At 40.4% G+C, this 15,412-nt stretch overlaps 1 protein-coding gene across 2 annotated transcripts in view; it reads left to right on the top strand.

Annotated features, from left to right (window-relative positions):
* Positions 1 to 15,412, top strand: part of CPLX2 (complexin 2) — a 214,917-nt gene that overhangs the window by 145,334 nt on the left and 54,171 nt on the right. Inside the window, exon 1 of one of the 2 annotated variants that reach the window (XM_063928010.1) lies at positions 2,292 to 2,546. The exons of the other annotated variant lie outside the window; for it this stretch is intronic. The gene's annotated coding sequence lies outside the window, so the exon portion shown is untranslated. Of the gene's footprint in view, positions 1 to 2,291; positions 2,547 to 15,412 lie in introns of those variants that run through there. 2 annotated transcript variants of the gene reach the window in all.

The following is a 15,412-nucleotide window of genomic DNA, read 5'->3' as shown; positions in this document are numbered from 1 at the left end:
CTTTGTGGCATAATGATAAGGGGCACTTTTACTGTGTGGCATAGTTTGTATAAAGTGTACTACTGTGTAGAATAAGGGGGTCTAGTGTGCAGTGTAAGTATGATGGGTACTACTGTGTTGCATAACATGAATAAGATACATCTGTGTGGTGTAATGTGAATAAGAGACTGTACTATGTGGTGTAATATGAGTAAGGGGCACTACTGTGTGGCATAGTTTGAATTGGGGGCACTATTGTGTGGCAATGCCCATTCCCTATAAGACCATGCCTCTTTTTTTATGCAGACAAACTATTTCTATTTAAAATATGAGTAAGGGGAGCGCACCAATCCCTTTCTTTACCTGGGGTGCTCGGACCCCTAAATACACCCCTGGGTGAAAATATTAATTTGCACCTACTTTTGTAAAACTTAAGTATGCATTCATTAAGCAAGCAACAAGGGTATCTCATTGAAATCTCCTGCTTCCTATCATCCCAGAATTGGAACAAGGTCCCAATAAACTTGTATGGAAACCTCCTTATTTTTCCAATTTGTCAAATTCCCAATAAATGTACATCATTTTTGGAATTTGATTACGGTTGAAGATGGAATCCATTCTTGAAGTTCTGCTCCTTCCTATGGGAAGTAGTCCCAAGTAGTGAAGAGGGATCCATTGGGATCCCTCCGTCCTCTTTAGACTCTTTCCACCGGACATCGGCTATTCGTGTGTATGCGAGAATCCCAGTCAGGCTCGGCAATGTTGTTTCACTGGTATGGTAGTGGCAGTGTTACGTTTCAGTGCTGTTATAGTAGCAGTGAGAGGGAATGTGGGAAAGCCGATTTTTAGATCAGTTGTCCCCACACCGGAGTAATGTTGAATTGCTCTGGTGTTTTAAAATGCACCGCTGCTACTTCCAGCAAGATAGATACTAAATTAGCACTGCCCCTTCATGAATAGAGTCCTATGTGAGCAACACTGACCGATAACAGCAGGCATCATGAAAACAGAGCTGCCACAGAAGTTTAGGTGTTAGGAATGAACATCAATCGTCGATCATTTACAACCATCAATGGTTTTTTTTGTTGCTGATGCCAGTGTTTCTTCCATTTGATGGCAGCTTTATGATATTCACTGCCATCTAATGGTATGGAAATGATGGTCTTCCGATAATAAAATACAACTGTTAAAAACCACACTAGGTCTCTATTGCACATGCATGTTATTTTTGAACTTGCGTGAACCATTATGGTGATCCTTCAGTCGAATTGTTCTGATTTCATTGCAAGACTCGATATTGGAAATGTGCCCCCCCCCCGCAGGAGTGCAAAAGCATCGCACAGCAGCGATGCTTTTGCATTTGAGGAGTAACTCCCAGCCAGCGCAACTCCTGCGGCTGGCCGGGAGAACCTCTTCGCTGCCCCTGTTCGCAGCGGCTGCATGTGACATCACACAGCCGCTGCAGCCCGCCCCCCCCCCCCCGCACGGTCCAGCAATGCCTGCTATGGCCGGACCGCGCCCCCCAAAACGGCGGGTAAATGCCGGCGTCCATTCCCCTCCCGCCCAGCAACCACCTCTGCCTGTCAACCAGGCAGAGGCGATCGCTAGGGACTGGCGGCCGGCGGCGCAGGTGCATGCGCAGTTCCTACCCAATCGCTGCGCTGCGATAAACTGCTGCGAGCGATCGGGTCGGAATGACCCCCATAGTTCCCTAGCGTGTGAGTTAGTGTGTGTGGTGTTTGTGTACAGTGTATGTCTAACATGTTTCAATATAACCTCAGATGACTGCATCCTTGCATAGTAACTATGACTGCTGAATACTTAACAACATACTAAATATGGTTATTTCATGCTACTACAACAATGATTTTTGGAAAGCGAAAACACAGAATGGCCATTGAAAGCCCAAAACACTATCACAGTTTCTGAATAGGATGTGTACGGCAATGTCAGCATCTTAACAGTACAGTACTAGACTGATGTGTATGACTAATTCATGAATTTCTTTGCTTGTTACCAGGACGAGTTTCTGAAGGGAGAATATCTTCTATTCTTTGTAGTCAGGCATGATTAATATTACACTGCCCAATGAAGCAAAGATGACAGAAATAATGAAGTATATCATTAGGATCCTTACAAATAGGTTAAACATGGGTTGGGCTCCAGGGTACCCAGCCTTTAAAGCTAGTAGTGCTATTGTCAAAATGCAAGGTCACCCCTCCCCCACTTCAACACAATCCCCCTATTTCTCTTTAGCTGTGTTACATAGAATGGGAGGCGCCTTCCTCTGCACTAGTCACTGTGAGCGCAGAACAGGCTTCCTGAGACCCAGCTGATCGCTATCCATCACCGCAGAGCAGAGACTAGTCAGAGTTCCCCGCTGGTGAGAGGTAGCAGGGGTAGACAGGAGGAGGGGAGGGAAGGGAGTGACTGCTACTGAGAGTCACCAGCTGTGGAAGCTGCACAGGAGCACAGCACTTTCTCTCTGCAGCGCTCAGGACAAGGACTGGATCCCCTCAGAACCTGTACCTTCACTGCAGTGCTCATACTGTTACACGTTAGCCCAGGTAAGTGATGAGTGTGTACAGAGGCATGGGAGTAGGTGTGATGTTCCACTGCTCGCAGCTCTATGGTGTGAATGGAGCACCGTGGTGCTGAAAGGACAGCTCCCTATCTAGAGTGCATTGAATGAAAAGCTACTATAAGTAAGTTCATAAGGCTATGTTGAAAGTGAAGTGTTATGGGTAACTACAAATACTCTTAGCATTTCAGATAACAGACTTCACATGTGACACGTGATACAATGTCATATGAAGCTGGATAGTAGCAATTCTATTATTGACATGTAATTTATATACTTTTATGTATAACAGCAGGACACAGCAACTATTGTTTACTTATCAAAAGCTGTGTGTGTGTGTGTGTGTGTGTGTGTGTGTGTGTGTGTGTGTGTGTGTGTGTGTGTGTATATATATATATATATATATATATATATATATATATATATAGCAAGTAATCATTGTGATTGAGGAGTGTTGCCACAACCATGGTTTTTATATATATATATATGTGTGTGTGTGTGTGTGTGTGTGTGTGTGTGTGTGTGTGTGTGTGTGTGTGTGTGTGTGTGTGTGTGTGTTCTTTCATGTTTCTTACTTAACCACAGTACTGTCAGTGTATAGTATGTCTGCATAGTAAAATAATTTGGGAATTTTGTTCTGATCATATGGAGGGCAGTAACAGAAATGCACATAAGCAGTGCAAAATACTGTGAGCAATGACACTAATCAGGTAATAGCTCAACAAATTAACCTGTCAATTTTGACATATACACATGACCTTCCCCTATTAAGTAAGATAGTTCATTCTCAGGATCTTTGGATTCTACTGGCTGCATAGAAAATTCCATGCCAATGATAGTTGATAAATTACATTAATCAAGCCAGACTAACAGTTTGAATGAAGAGCAACCTGATCTTTCTGAATAAATATTAACGCACCAGTTGGCCACACACTTTTACCATGAACATTATGGATAAGGATAAAGAAACTCATCCTGACCTGAAACCTCACTGCCAGCAGGCACTCTTTGGGACTTTCTTTCTCTTCTTTTGTTATGTTTATTGGGTGGGAGATAATTAGGAGAACTTTTCCAGTATTGTAAAAAAAAAATGTTTAATTTCACTGCATTCACACATTTATAATATCTGTAGTTTATGATCACTATATTTCCAGCAAAGGTACAACATCTGTAAAATACAGTAAGTGACAATTGTTATTAGATTTCAAATAACATCCCTAGTTTAAAGTTGTTTATATAGTGTTCAGAATGTATTCCTTCTTAATGTATGTGAAATAGTAACAAACACACAAATTAAAATAAATTGTTAATAAATTGTGTTTTCCTTACTATTATCATATTATCATCTTCAGAAATGTAAAGATAAAGCTTAAATCCCCAAAACAGGTGAGGAAATGTTAATTACAATAAGTACTATGTAGATTAATTTTACACAAGGCTTTACATTTCCACAAACCCCTTTTCTTGATCAGCTGTGTTGGTAGCTCTGCAGGAACAACTCAGTGTAAAAGCAGGTTAAATGTTTGTCTGCTGTTTTTTTGGTTACACATAGTGAACAAGCATTGTATACTATGTACAGTATGAAAAGATGACAATATAGAGCAATATTATTATTATTATTATTATTATTATTATTATTATTATTATTATTATTATCTTTTCTATGCATCTAGATTCTAAAAAAAGTTATTGTGATAAATATAAGAATAATAGCTGTATATTATTCCATGCACACCTGAATTAATGAACAATTAATAATGCATAAGTAACGCGAGTGCTTGCACAGAAATGTTTTATCTCCATTATATATTTATTGATTGAGGGATGTGTTGATAAAGTCATTTTCCTGTTGTCAAAGAAGTATTTATAAGAACCTAGCAGAAGTCAACATATTTTGTAGATGATTGAATTTATTATCATATATATATATATATATATATATATATATATATATATATATATATATAATCTTCACAGCTTCCCCAATCTTTGTGCATCTTTGTTCAACTGTTTGGGTAAACATGATTGCTTTTCTTGCCTATATTAACTGATCCTATAATAAAGTAAACATTGCTCACTCCAATGCTGAGCTTGTTGATGCAGATATCACTGTCTTCTGTTGGAGACTGTGTCTTTCAGCAGCAGGAAATTAGTTTCTACAGTGAATGACTTGGGGATTTCATCTGAACCAAAATGAAATAGACTTGCTTATCATTAATGGGCAAACAGTCCTGAAGAATGTAGAAAAACTGCTCACGTATGGAATACATTCTTATGTACAGCTGACACATTCTATAGGAAAATTATGTGTATTTATTTATTTATTTATTTATTCATTCATTTATCTATGTAATCATATAATAAAAGACAAATTGTCTTAGACAATGCAGTATTCTAGAATCTCCCTCCCCCACCAAAAACAAAAAAACAAACTTTAATTGAATTAAAAATATATAGGAAACACATTTTAGGCATACATTATTAAAAAGTTAATGCAGAAACAATAAGATTTTGTGTATTAATTTCAGGATATGTATGTGAGTGTTACTGCTTAATTAATTTCCTTACATTTTGCTGTGTATTTACAGCATACAGTACTTGCTAACACCCTGATTATTATCAGGCATATTCCCTGAAATAACAGCAATCTTCCTGACTCTCTGAAGTAGGGATGGTCATCGCCATGTCTGCCATCGATGGTTGAAATCGATGGTGGTATAAACTATCAATGGTAGATAACTAGTTTATGTAGTAACAGCGATGATTTTACCATCTGTATTTTCCCATGTTCACAGCAAAATACTATGCTTAAAAGCCAGTAGCTGCTTGGTGTTAAACAGCAAAAGAAAAATCACATGATCTCCCAGCGCCGCCCTTCCATACAGTGTAAACGGGAGCCGTGTCACATCGACACGGCTTCCGTTTACACTACAACCTTACCTGGATCATTCCCGTGTCCTACCCAGGTAGATATGCGGGTAGGATTCCCGGGTCACTTGATCTGGGTTTTTGCACAGGCACCCTTTTCCACTAGCAAAAAACACGGGTAAATGTGCGCCCCCATGCATTTACCCGTGTTTTTTGAGCTAGTGGAAAAGGGGTATTACTGTACACTTTGGCAAAACTCTGTTGCACTGCAAGTGGACAGATTTAAAAGGTGCAAGCAAGGCCGCTGTTACATCTGGCTCTGAATATCACCTCATATGTTTGGGTATATGGGTGATAATGAAAACACTAATACAGTGAAATAAATATAACCTTTTACTTTTATCACCTAGGGCCTATAGCAAAAATACAGGATTTAAACAAGGGTCTGGCCACCTCAGATCCCCATATTATCAGTACTTTTATGCCTTGTGTTTTTGTGCAGAACTTGTGGTCTACTGCAAAGCCTTGTTTACACTGCTCAAACACATTAATGTAATACATGGCATTCAAAGTTCAATAATGTCTGCTTAAAAATGTTCAACTCGCTGTAAATATCTCCTTGCCACTTCCTTAGAGACTATGATAGTGCACATACAGGCTTACAGGAAATAGCAGGCATTATAGAATTAGCAGTAAGACAACCACTCTGTTGCTGGATCTCAGTGAAGTACAGGAGCTTTACTCATGTGATAGATAGTATAATATAAAGTAACAGACTCCTGTCTGCATCACGCAACCATTTGTATCTGGTTACATTAAATGCTACAAGTGGGAAACTCCATGATGGTTTTGAGGGCAATAATGTCTTTGCTTTTTAACCAAGCATGATTATCAAAGGGATGCTGCAGGATGACAACTTAGGGGAAGCAGTTACAATACCGCTAGTCAGGATCCCGGAGGTCACAATGCCGACGCCGGAATCACGACTACAAAAATACTGATAGTTCAAAGTCAGCTTTTATAGGGAACTAATTATTAAACTACACGGGATCGGATTGTTTTGCCGGTGGCCGGGATCCTGGAGGTCAGCATACCGACCCTGGGGTCCCGGCCGCCAGAATGCTGGTAGAGAGGGCGAGCGCTATGGAGCCCCTTGCGGGGCCATGAGTGGAAATTGTCGGTATCCTGACCACTGGGATCCTGACTGCCGGTCATGTGACCGAATCCCAAATACACCACTTTATCAGATACTCCTTTTCACATCCTGCATTACCTTACTATTTGCAGGGGACAGCACTGTTCTCCGCTAGTATTTATCATTACCCTGTGGCAAAAAATCATCAGCATATCAGTGACACATAAAGCAGTTATACATAATGTTATACAGATGGATAATGCAATTACCAAGAGTTTTTTCAGGTTGCCAGCAGCCTACTGCCGAGTTTGAAGGGTTAAAGTAAATTACACATGTGGTTTCCATTGCTGCTATTATCTAATGCCACCCAGAGATGGCATTATCTAGCTTTACTTACTGTGGTAAATTGATTGAGACCATGATCCCCCACCTGACCTGTAATTGCTGGGAAGAGGTACCACAGAAGACACCACTAAGTTCTCCTCATTAAATTAGGCAAAGCTGAGATAATTCCTTTCACTCATGAAAGTGCTGAGAAAGGGCTTATGTCAGTTTCGTAAACAGAAGTGACATGTATAGCAAAGGCAGGATGGTGCAGGTAGATGCAGGAGAAAGGTACACTGGTGGATATGGCATTTATATCGAGTGTAGTATGGTATGCAGCCGGGATCCCGACGGCCAGCATACCGGCGCTGTGATCCCAACCGCTGGCATACAGGCAGCTGGGCGAGCGCAAATGAGCCCCTTGCAGGCTTGCTGCCTCACCATGCTGCGGGCACGGTGGCGCTCTATGCACGCCACGCTATTTATTCTCCCTCCATGGGGGTCGTGGACCCCCAAGAGGGAGAATTGTTGTCATATGTCGGGATTCCGGTGCCGGTATACTGAGCGCTAGGATCCCAACAGCCAGCATACTGAATACCACCCCTTATATCCTGTCTTCTAGAAGTGAGAGCGTTGTATCAGCATCAGAAGCGCCAAATCAAGAAGCAACTTGTGTATGCCCCCACCTGTAAAAATAGCATATAAACTCACAACAAACCATGTCATGTTGGTAATCTGGCAGAACTTTAGAAAATGATACAGCTCAATAATTTAAAGCTTTACAACCAGCTTTCCATGAAATGACGTACTACATTTTATGTTATCAAATTACTCTGCCTTGATGTGTGACAAAATGTTGGCCACCACTAAAGATAAATGTGTGTTCTAGCAACTGTATTTTTTATTTTTATCACTAACGAAAGTATCATTACACCATTAGTACAAATGTGTGTAAAATAAAATATCATGCTCTGATTGTTCATTTTTAGAGTGTCCTTTCCATATGCACCTGCAATATTACACCAGTAGGCCTGCACTGCTCCAGTGTTTGCAGTGACCTGTAAAAATCAAACCTGAACTAAGTTATGTCAGATGCAGATTATGGGTTAAAACGATCTAGTTCAGTGGCTGGTGCCTGGGGGAGTGACATAGTTTGTAGACAGTACTTATCTAGAACTACTATTACAGGTTTTTATTTTACCTCCCAGGAGTAATTTCCCTGTATCACAGAACCTTGCACTGGTTGTTTACTGCGCTTCATCCTTCAGGTTCCAGCCTTGCCACCTCACTCGTGAGTTTATGAATATCAGTAAGCATGTACCATTGCAAGCACTCTTCCTACAGACCAAAATAAAGGGAGAAACTTTATGTCACTTCAAAAATAACCACCAAAGTATGATTTAAAAAACATTAAAAGATTTTGTTGAAATCTCCTGTTAAAAATAATGGGGCAGATGTATTAACCTGGAAAAGGCAAAAGGAACCAGTGATAAGTGCAAGGTGAAAGATACCAGCCAATCAGCTCCAATATGTAAATTAACAGTTAGGATCTGATTGGCTGGTTCCTTTATCACCTTACACTTATCACTGGTTTATCACTTCCTTATGCCTTCTCCAGGTTAACACATCTGCCCCAATGTCCTTTAAGCAGACACCAGATCATTGGTTATATTTATTTAATAGTTTATTTAATAATTAGAAAGTAGTATTTATATACAGTATAAAATGTAACTATAGTTTCTCTGTATTTAAGTTCTGTTGTTAGGAAGCAATGGAGATGAAGCCGAGGAGAGCCGGTAGAGGGTGCAAAATAAAAACTGGTAAAATATGTAAACTTGGGCTTGTCTTTGTTTTCTGGCCGTAGAGTTTAACTTATATGATTAAAATGTTACTAAACCTGAAAAAAATCTTATGTTATCGAGAATAAAATATACTGCAATCACGTTCCTTAAATTCTGGAATAGCAAGGTTTATGGGTCTATTTACTAAGCCTTGGATGGAGAGAACGTTGCTGGAGATAAAGTACCAGCCAATCAGCTCCTAACTGTCATTTTTCAAACAGCCTGTGACATGGCAGTTAGGAGCTGATTGGTTGGTATTTCATCTCCAGTGACTTTATCTGCATCTAAGGCTTAGTAAATAGACCCCTTAATCAGTAACACATTAGGAAGTCGATTACCTAACACTGCCACTTTTCTGTGAATATCTGCTCAGCTGGGATTACTAACGTCATACATGAACTTCTCCATAAGCAGCAATGCAAGTTACAAGAGCAATGTCTTTACTAATGAGTGGTATTTTTTGACGCTATTCACCAGCACAATAATAACTTCTTAAGCCAACATCTGAATGCTGTACTTTTCCAGATTTAAAAAAAAAAAGAAAAAAACTGCATCAGGCAGAATTACCTCCATAGTGACAGATAGAGGTTAAAGGAAAACACTCTTCCTCTATCACAGGAGACCGCTTAAGTGCTGAAGACACAGTGTGTACTTGTGTGTCAGGGGACAAGTATTTCCCCATCACTTTACTATGTGACTATAGGAGTAATTCGAGGCTAAGGAAACACTGTGCAGAATTCACTTGCTGACCTGACTCTCTTATGAGTAAAGATAGTTGATGATATTCTTGTATGTGGATGTGTGCATGTCATGGAGTTATGAAAAATCGAACTTTAGTATACAGTACCCTAAGCAAGATACTTAATGCAATGTATAAATGGATAGGCAAATGTAAGGGGTATATTCTTTTAGGATTTGTATATATTATATCCCCTTACAGATGTGTCCTTATACATCTAGCCTCAATACACCATGCAGTGGGAGATGCCTGGCGTGAGTGAGCAGACAGGTCCCCTGCAACTTAAGTATCTTTACAAAAATGCATCTTATTCGCATCACTATGTGAATAGGACGCACAAGCAGCTTATGCTGATTAAAATGATATGTGTCCCACCTATATTCTGTGTGTGCGACTGTGGTGGTATCTGCATACTTAATGATACGTTAAAGTGTTTACTAAGAAAACACTTTAATGTACCATTTCGTATGCAGATACAGCCGCAGTCGCACACAGAATATAAGCATGCCACATATCATTTTAATCAGCATGCTTGTGTGCTTGTGCATGTGTGAGATCTCTGTCAAAATGATAGCTGCTGGTGTCGGAACGATCAGCACCGCTGAATGTTCTTACATTGCCACCGCATATCAGTGTACTATTGTTTAAATAGCAGCATCGATGATGACGGGTGTCACTGGGCACACTGCTGCTGACATACATGATGTGCGCAGATACCGCTTCCCCCCCATAATGACCATTTATACATATACCCCACAGTGACATATTCTCTAATGTATTTCCTCTCCTAGCTGCATCAATGATGTCGTAAGTCATTGCTGTAGCCCAAAATTAGCCCATTGTCCATCTGTAGTGGTTGTCTGAGAATGAGATTCAATGGGAGAAGTCAATTGAATGTGATGTTGAATAGCACCTGAAATAAGTGCCCAGAGCTATTCAATTGTAAACCGCAGCTAGAGGATTGCTGCTCACGCCCTCCTGAGGTGCGAGCAGAAATCTGACTAAACTAGTACCTCGATGTTAGTTGTGGGCAGTGCTGGCTCCAGAGGTGGGGTTGCAAAGGCAATAGGGGAGCCACACCAACTGCAAATGTGTCAGTTTGGGATGACAGTCAGTGGCAGCAGGCGTGGCCCCCCTATTTTAACTTTGGACTATGCTGCAGCCCCACCTCTAGAGCCGCCACTGGTCACGGGCATACTGTGTGTGCTAATAGCATTGCACCTGGCACTTAAGTCAGAAAATACCATTTGCGCAGCAAGCATTTTAATAGCTCTGATCACTCATTTCCAGCGCTGTTCAGCATTGCATTCAAATGAATTTGTTTTATTGCTTGTGACATTTTATAATATAGTCAACACTTTTAGCTACTTCGGGCGCTTATCAATAGGGTGTAGCAGGTTACAAGCAGTTCCCATGATTTGCTGTTGTTTTAGCAAAACAAAACACATTTCCCACAATTTTTATTCTGAAATAACATAATCACTCAGGATTTTCAGTGTTCATGCAGTCTTTCTATCTAGCATATCCAATGTAGATCTGGTTGGAAAATGTACTATCGGACTAAAAGCATGAGCAAAACAGGGGATATATGATATGTGCCATGAGTGCACAACAGAAAAAATATTTTAGCCATTAGATCTCCCACTTCAAACTAGTTTCTGGAGAGAAGCCAGTACTCAATATCAAGTTTTGCAAGCCAGGATTTTGCATAGTGTATTTGATTTCTGGTCAACAGTAAACAGATGGTGGTTAGGCAACATTTCAATTACTTTTTTTTACAATTGTGGAAGCAAGTGGTGACAAGAATGATGAAAATGATGATAACACTCATGATGTGCCCTGCTGTGCTTTCCTTATCTCTTCTACTTCCATCACTTGGTAATACAGTAGTGGTGCCTGGTTGACAATCATTAACTAGTCACGATTTTCAAATCTGAGGTTTCATGTCAGTCAACAGGTGCAGCGACTGTACGAGAACGATCACCAAACAGCATTGCTTTTCATCAAAGTCAACAAGAACAACACAAAATATACAATGGACATGTACACATTTATATTATATATTATAGGATGACTATAATATCCCTTTAAACTGGGACACTCATAAATTACACAGGTTCTGGGGCTGAATAAAACCTGGTGACATACAGACTTGAAGTCAGCCAGCCACAGAACCTAGGTAATTCATTAGTGTCCCCAGTTTAAAGGGATATTATGGGATATATTATATTATTCTCCTCCCAAAGCAGACATTTAAGGCTGACTTTTTGGGCTTTATTTCCGGTTCAAAGAAATCACTTTACTATTTACACTATTATTAATGCCATTTCCAAAAAAAATGTATGAACCAATGAATTTTGGATTGTGGAGGTGGTTGGCTGTTTACATGATGCATGGAGCGCATTTCCCAGATTGGATGCATTCTTGGCACATGTCTGTAGGTGACTGAGCGTTGGCTGCGATGGCACCATCTGGTATTACATTTCTAAGTTTCATTTAGCTAGTTCAAAACTTTACATGATTTACTCATAGCTACAGAAGCAGCTCTTTGGATAAAGTAATTTATGTTACTTTTCTTGGCTATATTCCTTTTTTTTTTTCAAATGATAAACCATATACTGTAGCAACAATAAAAAAAACTTTTCGTAATTTCCAAAAAATATTGTAAATAACAGTTCTTGCTGCTCAGTATAGCAACAATATAGAAATAATGCTCCATGCTGATCCCTAAAAAAGAAATACAAATTTTCCAAATCTATAGACTGAATAAATCCAAGATTACAAACTCATACAAGAAGAAAGAAAAAATCAACCAACCGCGCTATCAGTATATAATAAAATAGTATATTCCAACATTAGATGGCTTCAACATGAATTCTATTTAGAGAAAGACTTTGATAAGTAATTAAAAAAGGCAGATTTCCTTTAAAATACAGTTGTGCTCATAAGTTTACATACCCTAGTAGAATTTGTGATTTTCTGGGCATTTGTCAGAGAATATGAATGATAACTCACAAACTTTTCTTTCACTCATGGTTAGTGGTTGGGTGAAGCCATTTATTGTCAAACAACTGTGTTTACTCTTTTTAAATCATAATGACAACAGAAACTACCCAAATGACCCTGATCAAAAGTTTACATACCCCAGTTCTTAATACCGTGTATTGCCCCCTTTAACATCAATGACAGCTTGAAGTCTTTTGTGGTAGTTGTGGATGAGGCTCTTTATTTTCTCAGATGGTAAAGCTGCCCATTCTTCTTGGCAAAAAGCCTCCAGTTCCTGTAAATTCTTGGGCTGTCTTGCATGAACTGCACGTTTGAGATCTCCCCAGAGTGGCTCAATGATATTGAGGTCAGGAGACTAAGATGGCCACTCCAGAAACTTGACTTTATTCTGCTGTAGCCAATGACAGGTCGACTTGGCCTTGTGTTTTGGATCATTGTCATGTTGGAACGTCCAAGTACATCTCATGCGCAGCTTCCGGGCTGATGAGTGCAAATTTTCCTCCAGTATTTTCTGATAACATGCTGCATTCATCTTGCCATCAATTTTGACCAAGTTTCCAGTGCCTTTGTAGCTCACACGTCCTCAAAACATCAGCGATCCACCTCTGTGTTTCACAGTAGGAATGGAGTACCTTTCATCATAGGACTTGTTGACTCCTCTCCAAATGTAACGTTTATGGTTGTGGCCAAAAAGTTCAATTTTGGTCTCATCAATCCAAATGACTTTGTTCCAGAAGTTTTGAGGCTTGTCTCTGTGCTGTTTGGAGTATTGTAAGCGGGATGCTTTGTGGCATTTGCGTAGTAATGGCTTTCTTCTGGCGACTCGACCATGCAGCCCATTTTTCTTCAAATGCCTCCTTATTGTGCATCTTGAAACAACCACACCACTTTTTTCAGAGAGTCCTGTATTTCAGCCGAAGTTATTTGTGGATTTTTCTATGCATCCCGAACAATTTTCCTGGCAGTTGTGGCTGAAATTTTTGTTGGTCTACCTGACCATGATTTGGTTTCCACAGAATCCCTCATTTTCCACTTCTTAATTAGAGTTTGAGCACTGCTGATTGGCATTCTCAATTGCTTGGATATCTTTTTATATCCCTTTCCTGTTTTATACAGTTCAATTACCTTTTCCCGCAGATCCTTTGACAATTATTTTGCTTTCCCCATTCCAGACACGTCAGTGCAGCACTGGATGAAAGATGCAAGGGTTTTTCAGGAGTCCAGAAACTCACTGACCTTTTATACACACACAATGATTACAAGCAAACAGATCACAGGTGAGGATGGTTACCTTTAGTAGCCATTCAAACCCGTTTGTGTCAACTTGTGTGCATGTTATCAGGCCAAAAGCTCCAGGGTATGTAAACTTTTGATCAGGGTCATTTGGGTAGTTTCTGTTGTCATTATGATTTTAAAAAGAGTAAACACAGTTGTTTGACAATAAATGGCTTCACCCAAAGACTAACCATGAGTGAATGAAAAGTTTGTAAGTTATCATTCATATTCTCTGACAAATGGCCAGAAAATCACAAATTCTGCTAGGGTATGTAAACTTATGAGCACAACTGTATATAAAAATGCACTGGGACACGGCTTATTTAAAATTAATCAATTTATTATATAGGTATAAACTTCTAAAAGGCTACAATAGCTCAATAAAGATTAAGGTAGTATATGGACAGCTCACAGGACCAAAATAATGTAGCCTTAATGTCCAAATGGAAACTTCAAATGGCAAAATCCGGAATAATAACATGATTAGCAAGAGTCTTGCAATAGCTGTGGCGATTGGTGAATGGCAGTATGACTGGTAGGTCCAAAGTGCTGATCTGGAGGATGAAGATAGTGGTCCAATATCTGAAGTGTCCAATAATGGTGCTGCTTAATGCGTTTCATCATGGTAAGTGCTAACAACTTCTTCAGAAGAGGCATATGCTTCTGAAGAAGTTTTGGGCACCTAAATTGATGAAACGCATTAAACTTCACCACTAATGGACCCTGCAGATATGGGACCACTATCTTCACCCTCCAGCAGATATATATTACTAGGTGATTCATCGCGCCCTACGGGTGCTCTTCACACCGTCGTAAGGGGCTATGCCCCCTTAACCCCCAAGGGCGTGCAATATTTGTATTATATGGAGTATTACCTCCAATCATAATTGTGTGAGTGGTTAAATATTGCACGGACAAAGGGCCTGCGATGGTTAAGGGGTCGTAGCCCCTTGCAATGGTGTGAACAGCGCACGCAGGGCCTGATGAATCACCTAGTAGGTGCTGTGGTTGGGGGAGTGGCGGTGGTGGGGGTGATGCAGATGGGGGAGGGGGTCCGGGGTGCTGTGGGTGGGGGAGGGGTGGTTGTGGGGGTGCCCCCGGTGGGGGAGGGGCTGGTGCTGTGGTGGCATGGGTGGGGGATAGGTGACTGCTGCGGGTGGGGGATCCGGAGCCACCGCGGGTGGGGGAGGGGGTAGTGTGGCGGTTGGGCGAGGGGCGGGTGCGGAGGTGCTGTGGGTGGGGGTCCGGAGCCACCATGGGTGGTGGAGGGGGGGTGTGGGGGTGCCGTGGATGGGAAATATGCAGAACAAAAAAGGAATAATAGAGGTGGATGGTTGCGCTGTAAGGATTTGTGCAAGCCTGGGGGTAGTCTTGGCGTTCCCTGCAAACTCCAAACAGTAAAAATGCACTAAAAATGGTAAAGTGACTACTCCCACTTTGGTGCTAATCCAATGCTACACTTTTTGCAGGAACTTCTATTTTCTCAATAAAATGTAATGTACCGGCTTGATGTGAATAATTTTAATCATTGTGTAGTATTAAATTTATATTTTATTCACATCAAGCTGGTACATTACATTTTATTGAGAAAATAGAAGTTCCTGCAAAAAGTGTAGCATTGGATTAGCGCCAAAGTGGGAGTAGTCACTTTACCATTTTTAGTG

This window comes from Pseudophryne corroboree, chromosome 6 (assembly GCF_028390025.1).
Source record: "Pseudophryne corroboree isolate aPseCor3 chromosome 6, aPseCor3.hap2, whole genome shotgun sequence".
NCBI lineage: Eukaryota > Metazoa > Chordata > Amphibia > Anura > Myobatrachidae > Pseudophryne > Pseudophryne corroboree.
The sequence above is the reverse complement of the archived record's forward strand: the minus strand, read 5'-3'. Positions and strand labels throughout refer to the sequence as shown.